Source organism: Spermophilus citellus (genome assembly GCF_964194105.1).
Source record: "Spermophilus citellus genome assembly, chromosome: 9".
In the NCBI taxonomy this organism is placed as follows: domain Eukaryota; kingdom Metazoa; phylum Chordata; class Mammalia; order Rodentia; family Sciuridae; genus Spermophilus; species Spermophilus citellus.
The window spans coordinates 24,179,313-24,198,764 of record NC_138191.1 but is presented as its reverse complement, the minus strand read 5'-3'; positions in this window follow the sequence as shown (position 1 = coordinate 24,198,764).

The window sequence follows — 19,452 nt, the reverse complement described above, 5'->3', positions numbered from 1 at the left end:
TGTGTTGAGAATAAAATCATAGCATTTGATTTTTGAAATTTAAAAGGTTTTTTTTTTTGATGTACACAGATGCTCTATTGTCTGGGGAATAAATATTGCAGTTGTTAGGTCTTCTTGATGTATGATTCCCCTAAGCAGTATGAAATTCCCTCTTTATCCCTTCTGACTAACTTTGTCTTGAAGTCCACTTTATCTGATATGACGATGGAAACCCTTGCTTGTTTACATAGTACATGTGAGTGATATGTTTTTTCCCATCCTTTCACCTTCGGTCTGTGGATGTCTCTTCCTAGGAGGTGAGTCTCTTGAAGATAGCATATTGCTGGGTCTTTATTTTTTTCAAATCCAATCTGCCAGTCTATGTCTTTTGTTTGATGAGTTTAGGACACTTATATTCAGGATTATTATTGAGATATGATTTGTATTTCTTGTCATTTTAGTTTATATATATTTTTAATTGATTTTATTTTTTAAATACATGACAATAGAATGCATTACGATTCTTATTACACACATAGAGCACAACTTTTCATATCTCTGTATATAAAGTATGTTGACACTCAACTCATATCTTCATACACGTACTTTGGATAATGATGTCCATCACATTCCACCATCCTTGCTAATCCCCTGCCCCCTCCCTTTCCCTTCCACCCCCTTCCCTATCTAGAATTTATCTATTCCTCCCATGCTCCCTCTCCCTACCCCACTATGAGTCAGCCTCACTCCAGTCAGAATAGCAGCTATTATGAAGACAAACAACAATAAGTGTTGGTGAAGATGTGAGGTAAAAGGTACACTCATACATTGCTGGTGGGACTGCAAATTGGTGCAGCCAATATGGAAAGCAGTATGGAGATTCCTTAGAAATCTGGGAATAGAACCACCATTTGCCCAGCTATCCCTCTCCTCAGACTATACCCAAAGGACTTAAAAACAGCATACTAAAGGGACACAGCCACATCAATGTTTAAAGCAGCACAATTCACAATAGCTAAACTGTGGAGCAACTTAGATGCCCTTCAGTGGATGAATGGATAAAAAAAATGTGGCATATATACACAATGGAATTTTACTCAGCAATAAAAGAGAATAAAATCATGGCATTTGCAGGTAAATGGATGGCGTTGGAGAAGATAATGTTAAGTGAAGTTAGCCAATCCCCCCAAAAAACAAATACTGAATGTTTTCTCTGATATAAGGAGGCTGACTTATTTTTGTTTTTTAACTTTACTTAGTTTCTCTTTTTAAAAAATATTTATCTTTTAGTTATAGGTGAACACAATACCTTCATTTTATTTTTGTGTGGTGCTGAGGTTTGAAACCAGTGTTTCATGCTTGTTAGGCAAGCGTTCTAACTCTGAGCCACAAACACAGCCCTTAATTTCTCTTTTGATTGACTTTTCCTTTAGTGTAGTTCCTCCTTCTACTGGTTTTTATTTTTTTTCATTTTTTCCTCATGAAATATTTTGCTAAGAATGTTCTGTATTACAAGCTTTCTAGTTGTGATTTTTTTAAAACAAACTTTGGTGTATCATGGAAGATTTTTATTTCATCTTGAAATCTGAAGCTCAACTTTGCTGGGTATTAAATTCTTTGTTGGCATCCATTTTCTTTCAGAGCTTGATATATATTATTCCAGAATCTCCTAGTGTTGAAGGTCTGAGTTGAGAAATTACCTGAAATCCAAACTGGTTTTCTCCTATATGTAATTTGATATTTTTCTCTCACATCCTTTAAAGTTCCATGTTAGTCCTTCTAAGTATAATGTGATTTGGTGTGGGTCTGCTGTAATTTTCTACATTTGAGGTCCTATAAGCTTCTTATTGTTGATTTTCCATTTTATTCTTTATATTTGGGAAATTTCCTGATATAATGTCATTGAAAAGATTGTGCATTCCTTGGTTTGTATCTCTGCATCTTCATCTATCCCAATAAATCTCAGATTTGGTCTTTTCATTTTATCCTATATTTCCTGGAAGTTCTGTTCGTGATTTCTTACCATCTTCTCTGGAGTGTTGACTTTATTTTCAAGAGTATATATTTTGTCTTCATTGCCTGAGGTTCTGTCTTCCATGTGGTCTAGTCTGTTGTTGATACTTTCCATTGAATTTTTAATTTGATTTATTATTTTCTTCATTTCAAGGATTTCTGCTTGATTCCTTTTTATTTCTTTATTGAAGTAATTTTTCACTTTCTGTATTTTCTCTGATAGCATCCTTTATTTTGAAGATAAATCTAACTATGTTCCTTCTAAATTCCTTCTCTGATAAATCTGCTACTGTGTTGTCTATGGATTCTCTTGTTGGAACACTTTGGTTTGTTTGATGTACCTTGTTCCCTTGTTTTTTCATGTCATTTGTGTGTCTTCCCATCTAGCAGTATGGATCTGAGACAGTACAGTTTCTTCCCTATAGTCTTATAGTGTCCCTGAAAGATTCCAGTACCCCACCTTTAAGGGGAAGAACAATAATAACACTCAATGGAAACAATATACAGCCTTAAACCAAATAGCTCCTACTAAGGCATCTACAGTTTTGCCACAATAAACAGAAATGGTATGTTCAATTATTATCTATAATACAAACAGTAAGTTTGCTAAAAGAGTTTAGCACTTCAAATTATGGGCAAAGAGGGAGCATAAGCAGTGTAGGATGTGATGTATATGAGAGAGAAGAAGAGAAGATAGAGGTAAAATTTTATAGTAAGTGAAGGAGGAAATAATAGAGGTTGGCTGTTAGCATGAGAGAAGTGACAAAGAGAATCCAGAGAGACAGATAAGAGAAAAAATCTATACAGATTTTTAGGTTAAAATATAAGAATGCACAACAAAACTGTAATATACTATTCAGACATGCCATTCCTCAATAAACTGCTGGATGAAAAATATTTGGTTTCAAAGATGGTAGAGATGCTATAGAAATTAAAAAGAAAAAGAAAAAATTCTTCAGTGAAAAATTGGAAAATTTTTTTCTATTGGCATTCAAAAGTTTCTCACCTTCCCTTCTCCACCAATAGGTGGGCTTGTCTGAAGTTTGATGGTAGCTTCAGTCTGGTGGGTGCTGACCAGTTGGCTGAGTGAGCTGATAGCAAGATGTCCTCACACCCTCTTCCAGTCATCCCACCCATTGTAGCTGGTCCCTTCTGTCCCCATGCATCTCAGGACTCACTGAGCTGGAGAGAGCCCAGTTCTCTTCAGTTCCTCCAACCTGTGCTTCCCTCTGGGGAAATGCCCCCAGTCTCCACTTTCCACAGGCTCCCCAGGGCCAGACTGGCTCACCTAGACCCAGCTGCAATCAGAGAGATTGGGGCTTCAGATTCCCCAGGATTTGCTTCACTGTAGCCCCAAGATCTCAATGCCATTCCAACTTGCAGAGAGACCACTAGGGATTCACCCACACAAAGAAGGAACCCTGCAAAGAGGCAGCCATATGATGGCCACTAGAATACCCATCAGAAAGACCTTAGGTGCAACCAGACCTTCAGGTACCCTGACAATTGATCTCCAGGCCCTGACCAGTGTCCCCAGACTGAGAAAGATGTGCCTCCAGATGGCAGCAGTAGTGGCTGCAAACCTGCAGGTCCCTTGGCCCTAGATTTCCAGGCCCTGTCAGTGTCTCAAGATGCTGTCAGCTGTGTGTAACCAAACTTGCAGGTAGCTTGGCAATGGACCTGCAGGCAGCATCACACAGCAAGTAGCAGGCCACCCACTGTTGAGCTGATGATAGGTGGATGAATTGTAGGCAAACAGTAAGTGACCAGCAGCAATCAGAAAGTGATCTGTGGGCAAATGGAGGGTGATCTGGGAGCAAGCAGTGGGTGAGTGGTTGGCAAACAGCAGGGGATTGGCAGGCAGTGAAGGCTTCCTCTTCATACTTCTTCTATTAGAGGTAAAAAGTGAAATTAAACTGTTTACTTGAATAATTGATACGTGTATTGTAAATACATGTATACAAGTTTGTGAACAAAGACAATAAAAACCTCAACCTCATACATCAATTGGATTTTAAATGTGAAATATGCTTAGCATATCTAAAATGAAGCAATGAAAAAAAACATCAGAAGGGATAAAGCATAATACTCCCAGACTGACAACTGTCCAAGATGTTATTAGATTTGACAAAAGGAGTCAAATCTGATATTCTCAGATTAAGAACACTGGCAACAACAAGACAAACCATGTCATATGAAACCAACAAAATATTTATTTATTTTTTTTATTAATTGCTCATGACAATACAATGATCTTGACATATCATACATTTGAATCAAATGGGGTATAATTTCTCATTTTTCCAAGTGTATAGGTTGCAGAATCACATTGGATATACAGCCACGTTTACACATACAGCAATACTAGTGTCTATTTTATTCTGCTGCCCTTCCTATCCCCCCTTCCCCTCCCCTCCCCTCCCATCACCTCTCTCTACTGTACAATTTACAAAAAAAAAAAAAAAAAAAAAAAAACAACCACATGTGTGAATCAGCTTTTTGTCATTGTGATTAAAATATTTGGCCAGAACAACTTAGAAGATTCAGAATTTATTTTGATCTCAGTTTCAGAGGTTCAGTTTTTTGTTAGCTGACTCCATTTCACTGGGCCTGAGACAGAATATCATGGCAGACAGCTGTGATAGAGAAGAGCTGTCAGGTGATGGTAGCTAGAAAGCAGAAAGGGGAGGTAAAGGTGCCAAGGACAAATATAGTGCAGGCCATGCCTCTAGCGATTAATTTCTTCTAGCCACACCTTACCTTCCTAGATTATCACCCAATAGTTTATTCAAGTTATTAATGTAGCAAATGATTAATCCACTGATGAGGTTAGAGGTCTCAAAAAGTAATCATTTTGCCTCTGAACATTCCTGCATTGCCTAACGCATGAGCTTTTAAGGAAACATTAAAGATCCAAACCATAATATCATGTTTGTCTGCCACAGTCTGGCTGGGCACAGAATCACGAGCCACTCAAGCAGGAATAAAACTTTATTTTTGAAAATGCCGCCAATACCCCCTACACATCCAGGAAGAAACCGATCCACCCACGCAGTTGCGTTCTCCTGGAACCGGGAACACAAGTTCCTCCCCCGGAATTCCCTCCTACTATCCTTCCCCAACCAATGGGAACTCTCCAGGAGTCCCATAGCAGGCCCAGGTGAACAGCAGGAGTCCAATATCCATATGAATGCAAATCTTAACATAATCATATCATCTCAATGGCTAGCTGGCGTCACCTTACAACCAAAAGTGCCATGCATCATATTACTTGACTGTGGCTCTTAGCATCTGCCCCCTTCTGTTTAATTAAGCAACAGACAATGTGGCTAGGGACCATGCCTGTTAGGTATGTCCAATTTAACATATGGTTCTTACCCGTCATCGGAAAACTGACCTCTAGGCGTCAGCCTCCTGTCTTAGTTGATACCACTGCAATTGAATCATACCCATCACTGACTACCAGTCCAGTATATAGCTATACCTGTGGATAGGCCTATGCACCAGTGGGGGGAGGGGTGAACTTCTTTGCCTCACCTTAGTTGGCCCCCAAAATTAGACCATCACTAGTAGAAGGGAGGAGGATACAGAAATGCCATGACATCAAGTCAATTGACGGCTCCTTAGGAAAAATTGTAACACTGGTGACACATCAGCTAAGATACGCCAGCACTACCATAATTCGCTGTATCAACAAATAGAGCACATTGCATACAAGTGATACATAGTCCAGGCAAGTTTTGTAAGCAGTTCAAAGTGGAGGAATCTATCAATATGTCCATTTCCTCCCAAAATAAATCGACTCAGTGATTGAGCATTACTTGTTGAGTTATTATTCATTGATGTATCAGTTTATACAGTTTGTTGTGATAATTATTGAAGAAGTTGTAGTTTGGTTTCATCTTTGTCTTCACCGGCACTGGGATGAAAATAGGGATTTTGACAATGATGTTAAAAAAAATATGTAACATTTCAACAGGTATTAAGAAAACAATTTTTAGAACAATTTACATTATCATGAACAGAATTATTAAATATAATGAAAAGGAAAGGTGAAAGTAAACAAACAGATCTGTTAACCTGCTTATTTGTACACATTTTAAAACAGTCTTCAACAGCTGTTTACCCAATTTAAATTAAACCATTAAAATCACATGAATAATAAAAAAAAATTTGGATCCATATATTTATGAGCGCTCCTCATATATGATATATGGACATACGCACATACAGACATACAACACAAAACAGAAGTGTGCACACGTAACATACAATACATAAGACAATAGTAAAGGTCTTATAGATTTACCTAGGTGAAATCTCCATTGCAATGTTTAAAAACTCCATAGTCAAAAAATAAAACTGATCAGAAAAACATTAATCTAGGTCTGTATGAGCTCAAAAATAAAATGGAACTTTATGATGTGGGAAAAAGCAATAATAAAATAGATATTGAAAAAAGCATCCTGGTTAATCACTGTCACAGATGTAAGAATAGCCAAGCTGGAGTTCTGGATATCAGCTGTTATGGATTTGAGTCAAATCATCTTCCTTTTGGTCTGTAGAAATTGTTTTGGTTAACCTTTCTGGAATCCAAATTGGCTGCTGTTCTTCCTGTGGAAAAACACAGACAGAGCCCCAACTCCAGACTATCACTGGGTCAGGACCTTTCCATTGTCCTGTTAGAATATCCTTCCAAAGTACCTTAGGCTTATGTACATTTTTTGGATACAAATGTCTTTCCGTAGCACTAAGCGCTGATGAATCCAAATTTTAAAAGTTTAGAGTAAAAAGGGTTATTTTAAGTTTATCTTTGGGGGATATATACCCCTTTCCAATTCCCTCCTTTTGTTTTAATAAGTACATTTTAATAGTTTGATGAGCTCTTTCAACTATGCCTTGTCCTTGTGGATTGTATGGAATTCCTGTTATGTGAGTAATGCCAAATGATGAGCAAAATTGTTTAAAAGAGGTAGAAGTATAACCAGGACCATTATCCATTCTGTTTTGGAACGCCCACAGTGGCAAAATTTTGTAAGCAATGAGCTATAACATCTTTAGTTTTTTCTCCGGCATGAAGGGAGCCCATCAAAAATCCGGAAGAAGTATCAACTGTAAAATGCAAATATTTTAATTTTCCAAATTCTGGCAAGTGTGTGATGTCCATCTGCCAAATATGGTTAGGTATCAGTCCTCTAGGATTGACTCCAAGATTAATTTGTGGTAAAAATGTCACACAATTTTGACATTGTTTATTATATGTCTGGCTTGTTCTTTAGTTATTTTAAAACGCTTTTGTAAGGTATTAGCATTGACATGGAACCTTTTATGAAAATTTATAGCTTCTTCTATTGCGGAGAAAATATGTATGTCATGTGTAGATTTATCTGCTAGTTCATTGCCCAAACTAAGGGCTCCAGGCAATCCTGTATGTGCCCTGATATGTCCTATAAAGAATGGATCTTTTCTGTCCCAGATTAGACTTTGTTTAGCGGAAAACAAAGAGAAAACAGTAGAAAAAGGGGAAATCTTACCAGCATCTTCAAGGGATACTATAGCATTAACTACATACTGACTATCAGAAAATAAATTAAATACAGAATCTTCAAACATCATAAAAGCTTGTAATACTGCATTAAGCTCTACCTTTTGAGCTGATTGTTTGGGTACTAAAAGTGTAAAAGTTTGATCAGGAGTAACTACTGCTGCTGTACCATTGTTTGACCCATCAGTGAATATATTTGAAGCATTCATGATAGGGGTTTTTCTTGGCATTTTTGGAAAAACTACAGGATGCTTAGACCAAAAAGACAACAAAGGATTAGATGGTAAGTGATTATCAAATGAAACACTAGTTTTACACATGATTATTGCCCAAGTATTTAACTCATTAGCTAACTCATCGATTTGATCCATAGTATATGGAGTAATAATTTTATTGGGAGAAATCCCAAATACTCCCTTTGCTGCTTTTATTCCTTTGAGTATTAATTGTCCTACAGCCTCAGGATATCTAGTAAGAATAGTGTTAGGAGAATAAGATAAATGTATCCACAATAATGGACCTTCTTGCCAAAATACTCCTGTAGGAATATTTTTTGTTGGTAGTACAATAAATAATAAAGGCAAACTTATATTAATTCTATCCAAATGCATATTTTCCATATATGTCTCAATGATTTTTAATGCTTTTCTTGCTTCAGCCATTAACATGCGGGGTGAATTTGGATCTGATGGACCTTTTAGAATATCAAATAAAGGTCCCAACTCTCCTGTTGGTATGCCTAGATAAGGCCTTATCCAATTTATGTCTCCCAATAACTTTTGAAAGTCATTAAGTGATTTGAGTTGATCTACTCATATTTGAATTTTTGGTGGACGGACCATGGTTGAGGATAATAGAACTCCTAAATAATTAATTGGAAGATTTAATTGTACTTTATTGCTATCTCTAGATTATAATTTTTTCAATAAGTTTGTAAGTGTGGCATAACATTCTAGCAATGTGTTTTTATCTTTATGTGCCAATAACACATCATCCATATAGTGAAATATTTGTAGTTCAGGATTTTGATTTCTAAGTGGCTGGATTGCTTTGTTAACATAAATTTGACACATAGTTTGACTATTAGCCATCCTTTGAGGGAGTACTTTCCATTCATATCTCTGATCAGGACCTTCATGATTTAGTGCAGGGATAGTAAATGCAAAATGTGGACTATCCTCGGGATGAATTGGAATTGAAAAAAAACAATCTTTAATATCTATAGCTAAAACATACCAGGTTTTTGGTAAAGCAGACAATTGGGGAATCCCTGATTGAGCAGGTCCCATAATAACCATCTCATTATTAATGGCTCTTAAATCTTGCAATAATCTCCATTTACCATATTTCTTTTTAATGACAAAAATGGGAGTATTATGGGGAGATATGGAAGGTTGTATATGTCCCTCCGCTAATTGTTGTTTGACCAGGTCATGGGCTACTTGTATCTTTTCTTTAGTCAGGGGCCACTGAGGAACCCACACTGATCTTTCTGATTTCCAAGTAATTTTGATTGTCTCAGTGGCCCTTTCTGAAAACCCAATCTATGTCTATTTATTTCTTGATCTATTTGAATTGGTGCTGTCATATCTTGTTCTTGTTCTCTTAATCTTTTTTCTTTCCTAAAGCCTTGTCTAGCCCTAGTAGTGGGCGCATTAGGATTGATGTTATTTGTTAATGTCAATCCTAATTGATCTAGGACATCTTGTCCCCATAAATTTATGGGAAGATGATCCAACACATAGGGCTGTATAGTTCCTTCACATCCTTCAGGATCCCTCCAATCTAATACCATAGCACTTCTATGGGGATTTGTTGCCACTCCTAGGCCTCGAAGCGTTTGAGTGGCTTGTTGTAATGGCCAATGTTTTGGCCATTCTTGATGAGATATGATGCTAAGGTCAGCACCTGTGTCCAGTAGCCCATTAAAGTCATGTCCTTGAATATTTAATTTTAGCATTGGGTGAGAATCTAAATTTAAAGACAGCATAGCCCAATCTACACCTGTGGAGCCTAATCCCTTGGAACCTCTTTCTACATTACAACTGGAAAATTTATCATGCAGTCTGGGTATTATTAATAACTGTGCTATTCTATCTCCTGGTGAAATTACTGATATACCTCTTGGAGAACTAGCTATAATTTTTATTTCACCCTCATAATCAGGATCAATTACCCCAGGACTTATCATAAGTCCTTTTAGTGTAGAAGAACTGCATCCCAATAATAAGCCGTTCCCTGGGGAAGAGGTCCTTTTACTCCTGTGGGAATGATTTGGACTCCCATCTCTGGAGTTAGTACTGCTCTGGCAGAGGTGCAGATGTCCAACCCTGCGCTCCCTCTAGTTTGTCTGATGAGGGATTTAATGGATAATGCATCCTGGGTGCTACCTTGATGGTGCTGCTGGGCTCCTCCATTGCCCCGTATATTTGTGGTTTTGGGCCCCGGGGCATTGGGCCCTCAAGTCCGTTTTTTGGCAATGGAGCCTGATGCCTTTCTCCACGATATCGTGGGTAAATACTTGGTCCTTGTCCATTTTTTGATAACGGGATACCCTCTATGGTGGTTTGAGAACGGCATTCATTAGCCCAATGTCTCCCTCTATGGCATCGTGGGCAAATACCCGGTATTCTATTCCTTTGATACCTAGCTTTGTTAAACCCTCCTCCTATGGGGCAACTCCTTTTAAAATGTCCTGTTTGATTACAATTATAGCGTTTTTGGCCTGGCATCTAAAGCCTGTTGTACTGCTGCTAAGACTTGCCCTTATTCATTAATGTCTCTACATAATTTAATATATGTGTTTAAATCTTCATGTCTCCATGGTCTAATGACCTCTCTGCAGCAGCGATTTGCTTGGTCATAAGCCAGTTGTTTTATAAATGGCATTGCCTGTTCTGTATCTCCAAATATTCTAGAAGCTGTCTGAATAAGCCTATCTACAAATTCAGCGTAAGGTTTATTAGTTCCTTGTATTACCTTAGATAATTGACCTTGTAAATCTCCATGCCCCTGTAAAGTTTTCCATGCCCTAACTGCACTTACAGCAATTTGTGCGTATATGCCAGGATCATATTCAATTTGTTGTCTTTGACCCTCATAAGGTCCCTTTCCTAATAACATATCTAGATTGCTTTGAGGGTAACCAGCTGCTGCATTTCGCCTAGCTGTCTCCATGCAAAATTCCTCATTGGCAACCTTCCATAACAAATATTGTCCTCCATTTAGCACAGATTGACACGTTAGCCCAATCTGCTGGTGTCATGTCCAAGTTGGTAATAGATTCGACCATACTTATGGTAAAGGGTGCTTGCGGACCATAGGTTGTTACAGCCTCCTTTAATTGCTTTACTGTTTTGAAATCTAAAGCACGGTGAATTCGTTGCCCTCCTGCCTGCTCGAGTACAGGGCATGCTAATCTTTGGGGTCCTGCCTCAGGATTCCGTCCATCAACTACGGGAGTTGAGGGCCGCTCAGCTGTAGATGGAGCTGTTGGTTGAATTACGCCCTCTGGTGATAGAACGGAGTTAGTATCAGCCTCCTGTTGTAATTCTCCACCTGATGGCTGTTTTTCCTCTAAGCTTTCTTTCTTCAAATTTTCATCTGTCTGACTAACTCGAGAGACCTTCTCTTTTGCTTGACCTAACATGTTTTCTACCATAGTCTGGACCTCTAACAATTTACTTAACAGTCTTTCGTTTTTTTTTTTTTACTAGATTCTAATCTACTATAAAGGTAAGGCAACCCAATAAGATAGCATAAAACAAAGCCGAAACAGAATGAAACAAAAACGGAACAGAGAATAGTTGTATCAATTTTCTCTTTCTCAGGGCCGAACAACTTCAAACCTTGAGCCAACCATTTTTCCCAGTTTGCCTGAGAAAATTCTAGGGCTAGGGAGCTTGAAACAAAAACAAAATAAATCAAAACAAGAACACATTGTTTTTTGAAATGGTCACCCATTCTGTCGCCTTCCCTCAGGGGCGAGCAATTTTACTCACCTCCAAGCTTCAGGCGTTCCCTGTACGGGCCACCAATTGCCGCAGTCTGGCTGGGCACAGAATCACGAGCCACTCAAGCAGGAACAAAACTTTATTTTTGAAAATGCCGCCAATACCCCGTACACATCCGGGAAGAAACCGATCCACCCACGCGGTTGCGTTCTCCTGGAACCGGGAACACAAGTTCCTCCCCCGGAATTCCCTCCTATTGTACTTCCCCAACCAATGGGAACTCTCCAGGAGTCCCATAGCAGGCCCAGGTGAACAGCAGGAGTCCAATATCCATATGAATGCAAATCTTAACATAATCATATCATCTCAATGGCTAGCTGGCATCACCTTACAACCAAAAGTGCCATGCATCATATTACTTGGCTGTGGCTCTTAGCATTTGTCCATTGTTCTATTTATAATATGACATATATTTTTATTAGTATCCTATTTATATGACAATTTGCATTTTCATCCTTAATGGTAATAAAGGATACATAAGTTCTATATTGTGATTTACAACCTATTTTAATGCACCCATGTTGATTTTTTTCAATTATTCATAGAATGGAAAACTTGTGACCTAAATTTGAGTTTTAAAATGTATTTTATCATATATATATATATATATATATATATATATATATATGTATATATATATATATATACACACACACACATTCCTGCTTAGTTTTTTCTATTTGCATGGAAGATCTTTATCCATGTCTTCACTTTCAGTCTCTGTAGGTGTCTTTACCACTGAAGTGAGTCTTGTGTAAGCAGTATGTAATCAGGCTTTTGTTTTTGAATCCATTCACCCAGTCTCTTTTAATTGTCCCCTTACATTCAAGGTTGTTGCTGATAGGTAAGGACTGAATCCTGTGTTTCTATCCAATTGTTCAAAAGACTCATCTCGTTCAGAGTCTTTCTTCCAGTTGTCTTTTGTTGAGGCTTTCAACTGTAATTTTTTGAGTCTTCAAAGGTTAACACATATTAATGAGATTCAATGTAATATTTTTACAAATGAATGCAATGTGCACTGATCATATCCATAAAAGGGAGAATATGCAATGCTTGTCTTTCTGTGTCTGGATTATTTCACTTAACATGGTGTCCTCTAGTTCTATCCATTTTGCTGCAAAAGACAGGTGTTAATTCTTTTTAATGGCTAAATAATACTTCATTTTATATATTTTATACTCCTGTGATTTTATAATCACAGTATATATGTATGTGTGTGTGTGTGTGTGTGTGTGTGTGTGTGTGTATATATATATATATATATATATATATATAATTTTCTTTATACATTCAAGTGTTGTTGATCATCTAGATTTCTTCCATATCTTAGTTATTGTGAATACTGCTGCAATAGTCATGAGAATAATGCTATGCCTTTTGTAAGCTGACTTCATTTCTTTCAGATATAGACCCAGGAATAGAATAAATGGACCTCACAATGGTTCTATTTTTGAAGTTTTGAGGAACCTCAATACTGTTTTTCATAATTGTACCAATTTAGTTTCCCATCAATGGTGTAAAAGATTTTCTTTTACTCCACATCTTTATATTTGTTACTTTTAAAATTAAAATAGCCACTCTAACTGGTTGGAGATGGCATCTCATTGCAATTTTGGTTTGTGTTTCTCTGATAGCTAATAATATTGCTCATTTTTCATATATTTATTGCACATTTGTATATGTACTTTGAAAAGGGTGAATTCAGATCATTTGCCCATATTAAAATGGGACTATTATTGAGTTCTTCATTGCCAAGATTTCTCTTTGGTTCTTTTTCAAAATCTATCTTATTGCTGAATTTCTTATTCAGAGAGTGTTGTTTTCTCTCTGTATTCACTAGGATCTCATTAAGTTTTTGTGCTGATTTTGACAATTCTTTGTTAGGCATTGTGTACATTCTTTGGGATCTATTTCTAGAGACTTATGTTCTTTCAAAGTGTCCTGTTACCTTTTTCTTCATATTTCTCATGCTCTTATGTTGAAATTTGTGTCAGTTATCTCTAGGCACTCTTATGGGGCAGAATTCCTCCTACATGATTTCTCCTGAAGGTGTCTTGGGTCAGCTTAGTACGAAACATTGACTTCGTTTCCAGGTAGGCATTATAGTGCATCTCCTTTGATTTCTTCAACTGTAATTAATGACTTTGGGCAAATTAATGACAAAGTGCATACTTTGGTAGAGTGTGAAATACCCACTGTCTCCACGGGCCATGAAAGAGAGGGGACTTGTGGCTTGTCACTCCAGTTAGGTGATGAAGATTTCCTCAGGTGCTGTTGATGCTAGTTCCACTACCAGCAAGTGTCTCTGGTACTGGCAGTCCCAGAACTTATGAAGGTCCTGAAGCATATGCCCTCTATGCAGATAGTGGAGTAGGCTTGGATGCTGTATAGGAATAGGCAGTTGTAGGAACTGAAGCACCCCTCTGTGGTGCGAACTCCTATCTCTAACAGCAGTGCACGCTCAGATTCAGTGCAGGAGTGATGAGTGGTGGGAAGTGCATAAGCAAGCAACAGGAGAATCACAGAATCTGCCTCTTCAGTGTTAGTGTGCAACAAGAGGTATGGCAGGAGCTGAAACTGGGGCATTGCTCTCCTCCTCTTTAGTTACAGTATTCACTTGGGGGCAGGACAGCAGCTGGAGCCAAGAACTTTCTCATAGCCCCTTTAGCATGGACCCATGAGCATGGCATCTGTAGAAACCATATCATTCCCTTCCAGCTCTGTTAGCAACAGGCACCCAAGCATGACATGGGATTGGGTAACCATGTGGGTGCCTGTATTCAGTCACATCCTTGACTCTGATGTGAGTCCACACAGGACTTGCCATGCCCTTTGTATTAGAGGGAGAGTGCCTTGATCTCCTAGCAGCAAAGGCAGTATCATGTTCCCCTCCATTATGCAACATTCAATCCCCACAATGCATGAAACCTAGCAAGCTTGGAAACTGAAGTCTCTGTGACTAGGAAATAATGTGAGATCGTTTTTCAAAGTGCAACTACTGTGCAGATTTCAGGTTGTTTACCTAACTAGTCTGCAAGCCTGTCTAGACTGCAAGCTTGTCTAGGATTGCACAGTAGCTAGAATTGCCAGCATCTGCACTGATAGGAGTTTTCTGGGACTCTTCCATTTACCCTTACTGATACGAAGAGGAGTCTCCCTCCTTGAGCCATGGAGCTTATGGCACTTGCTTGGTGGATCTCTGAACTTTGTATGCTATCATTCCATATTCTGTTTCCAGTGAGCCTCATGCAGATTTCCAACATTATTCCACAGTCACCTCAAAATGCAACTATACACCTACCTATTTGGTTTCTTTTTGTTTTTGTTTTATTTCTATCTGGAGGAGGTGGTGAGTGTTAAGCACCTCTATTCAGCCATCTTTAATTCCTCTAATTTTATTTCTGATTTTATTTGAGTCAATTTTTTTTTCATTTCATTTATCAACTGTTTTTCTAGTCTTTGTTTTCTTTATTTCCTCTCTAATCTTTATGCTATTCCTTCTGCTAAATTTTGGCTTAGCTTATTCGTTTTGTAGCCCTTTCCAATGTAATGTTAGGTTGTTTATTTGAGGTTTTCTTTTATTGGTATAACTTTCCCTCCTAGAATTGCTCTAATCTTGTAAGATTTGGTATGCTGTGTTTCCATTGTCATTTCAATATGTTTAAATTTCCCTTTTAATCTTTTCTTTAACCCATTGGTGGTTCAAGAGCATGTTGTTTAATTTCCAAGTATTTATGAACTTCCAAGATTTCTCCTGGTATTAATTTCTAGTTTCATATCATGTGGTCAGGAAACATACTCAGTATGATTTCAATATTTTCAAACTTAACACTAATTTTATATGACCTCTCCTAGAGAATGTTCAATGTTCAGTTGAGAATAATGTGCATGATGTTATGGATGGGATTTTTGGTATATGTCATTTTTTCCCTTTTATGATCAGGGATTGAACCCAAGGGAGTTTAATCCCTGAGCCACATTCCCAGCTCATTTTATTTATTTATTTTGAGAAAGGATCTAAGTTGCTGAGGCTATCCTCAAACTTATGATCTTCCTGCCTAAGCCTCCTGAATTACTGGGATTTCAGGTGTTCCCTGTCACTCCTGGCTCTGTATAACATTTAGATTCATTTGGCCTGAGGTGTAGTTTAAAGCCAATATTTTCTTTTATATTATCTGTCTGAATGATGTGTCCATTGATGAAATGGAATATTTATGTCCCTTATTAATATTGTACTGCAGTCTATAGCTCCTCCTCAGTTCTGTTTATATTTGTTTTATATACTTAGATGATTTGATGCTGGGTACATATATATTTCCAATTGTTTTGCCATCTTAATGAATTTACCCATGATTTATTATATAATGATCTTCTTGGTCACTTTTTGTAGTCTTTGGCTTAAAGTCTACTTTGCCTGATGTAAGTATAGTTACCTTTTCCTCTTTTGGCTTCCATTTGTAATGGTTTAATTTTTTCTATCCCTGCACATTCAGTCTATGTGTTGGATGTTAAAAAATGAAGTCTCTTCCAGGCAGCCTACAAATGGAATTCTTACCCAGCCATTTGATACATTTTGATTGGAGAATCTTAATCTATTTCCATTCAAAGTAATTATCAATGGGTAAATACTTGCTGGTGTCATTTTGCTCATTGTTTTCTGTTTGATTTTTAGATCCTTTGCTTCTTCCTTTCTTGCAGTCTCCCTTTGTGTTTTGATGATTTTCTATGGTGATATACTTTGAGTTTTTTCTCATTATCTTTTGAGTATCAACCATAAGTTTTAATTTTGTGGTTATCATGAGGTTTACATGTAATATTTCAAATTTTAATAAGTTGTTAAAAACTATTAACAACTTTATTTTGATAACTTACTCAAAATTGTACCTTCCATTACACATTATATATTTTGATTCCACAATTTACACCTTTTATAATCTTATCCCTTCATAAGTATTGTAAGTAAAACTACTTTAAAAGATATTTATCTTTAAATTTTAATAGTAGATATGGAATTTATTTTCTTACCACCACTCTAATATTGGAGTATAAAAAGTTTTACAATCTACTTATGATTACCAATTAATTTTGGCTTTAAATTTTATGCATATATATAAAATGCAATATATAATGCATTTATTAGTGCATTATAGTTATATATAATAGTTGGGTTCATTCTGACATTATTATGCATGTATAAACTTCAATTGGCTCCATTCCAGTCCCCAGTGCTTTCTCTTTTCCTCCCTTCCTCCCTCCCCTAACTCTTCTTCCTCTACTCTGTAGGTCTTCATTTCATTTATTCATCTAGTTTTAGTTGGTATTTTCATAGATAAACATAAAGGTGGGATTCACTGCAGCATATTTATACATGCTTATGGCATAAATTTGTACATTCCCTTTCCTGTATATATCCTCCCTCTCCCTTAGTCTTCTTCTTTGACTCTGCTGTCTTCTCTATTCTTAAGATATCCAACTGCCCCCCACACACACACACACCATTTTCCCCATTATTTTGCTCTAGCTTCTGTGTGAGAGAAAACATTTGACACTTTCTGAGTCTGGCTTATTTCATTTAGCATTATGTTCCCAGTTGCATTTATTTGGCATATGGATTCAGCAAATGCCATAATTTCATTCTTCTTTATGGCTAATCAAATCTCCATTGTTCATATATACCATATTTTTGGTGTTTTTTTTGAGTTCTTTATATATTCTGGATATTAATCTCCTTTCAGATTAGTAGCTGGCAAAGATTTTCTCTTCTTATTTAGACTCTATTCACACATTTTATTGTTTCCTTTGCTATGCATAATTTTTTTTATGTTCTGTGATCTCACATATTGAGTCTTCATTTTATTTCCTGAGCTTTAGAAGTCTTAATAAGGAAGTCATCTCATGCACAAATATTTTGGCATATTGACCTACTATTTATTCTGTTTCAAAATTTCTGATCTAATTACTAAATATTTTATACTTACACTTTGATTTGACTTTTGTGAAGGATGAGAGGTAGATATCTAGTTTCATTCTTCAATATATAGATATCCAGCTTTCCTAGCACCATTTGTTAAAAGGGATATCTTTTTTTTCTCCAACATATATTTTTGGAACCTTTGCAAAGTATCAGATGACTGTAACTATGAGGATTTGTCTCTGTGTTTTCTATTCTATTCCATTTGTTTTCATGTCTATTTTGGTGCCAATACCATGCTATTTCCGTTACTATTGCTTTGTAGTACAATTTGAAGTCAGGTATTATGATGCCTCCAGCATTGCTTTTTTTGACTAAGAAATGCTTCGGCTAGCCTGGACTTTTTGTTCTTCCAAACAAATTTTGGGACTTTTTTTCCCTAGTTCTGTGAAGACATTATTGGTATTTTGACGGGGATTACATTGAAACTGTATAGTTTTTTTTGGTAGTATGGTCATTTTGACAATATTAATTCTGCCTTTTCAAGAACATGGAAGTTCTCTCCAGCTTCTAAAGTTTTCTTCAATTACTTTATGTAGTGTTCTATATATTTTATTGAAGAGGTCTTTCCCCTTCTTAGATTTATTCCCAAGCTTTTGGTTTGATTTGGATAGTTTTCCTGATTTCTTTTTTAAATTTTTTTATTAGTTGCTCAAAAGATTACAATAATCTTGACATATCATACATTTGATTCAAATGGGGTACGTAATCTTATTTTTCCATGTGTACAGATTAGAGGAAAGCTATTGATTTATAAAGGTAGATCTTGTATTCTGCTTCTTTGCTGACTCTATTTATAGTTCTAGAAGTTTTCTGGTAGAATTTTTTGGGTCTACTGAATATTTTGTCACCAACAAATAGATATTTTATCTTCTTTTTCCCCCTTGTTTTATTTTTTATTAATTTTTTAAAATAAATGACAGCAGAATGCATTCCAATTCTTATTACACATATAAAGCACAATTTTTTATATCTCTGGTTGTATATAGAGTATGTTCACACCAACTTGTGTCTTCATACATGTGCTTTGGATAATGATGTCTATCATAATCCACCATCCTTGCTAACTCCCTGCCCCCTGCTTTCCCCTCCCACCCTTCTGCCCTATCTAGAGTTAGTCTATTCCTCCCATGCTCCCCCTCTCTACCCCATTATTAGTCAGTCACCTTATATCGGAGAAAACATTCAGCATTTTTTTTGGGGGGGATTGGCTAACTTGACTTAGCATTTTCTTCTCCAATGCCATCCATTTACCTGCAAATGCCATGATTTTATTCTCTTTTATTGCTGAGTAATATTCCGTTGAGTATATATGCCACATTTTTTTATCCATTTATCTGTTGAAGGGCCTTTAGGTTGGTACCACAGTTTAGCTATTGTGAATTGTGCTGCTATAAATATTGATGTGGCTGTGCCCCTGTAGTATGCTGTTTTTAAATCCTTTGGGTATAGACCGAGGAGAGGGATAGACTGGGTCAAATGGTGGTTCCATTCCCAGATTTCCAAGGAATATTCATACTGCTTTCAATATTGGCTGCATCAATTTGCAGTCCCACCAGCAATGTATGAGTGTACATTTTTCTTCACATCCTCGCCAACACTTTTTTTGTTTGTCTTCACAATAGCTGCCATTCTGACTGGAGTGAGATGAAATCTAGACTAGTTTTGATTTGCATTTATCTAATTGCTAGCGATGATGTAGATTTTTTCATATATTTGTTGATTGATTGTATATCCACTTCTGTTAAATGTCTGTTCAGGTCCTTGGCCCATTTATTGATTGAGTTATTATTTTTGTTGTTGTTGTTGTTTATTTGTTTTTTGGTGTTTACCTTTTTGAGTTCTTTATATACCCTAGAGATTAGTGCTCTATCTGATGTGTGAGGGGTAAAAATTTGCTCCCAAGATGTAGGCTCTCTATTCACCTCATG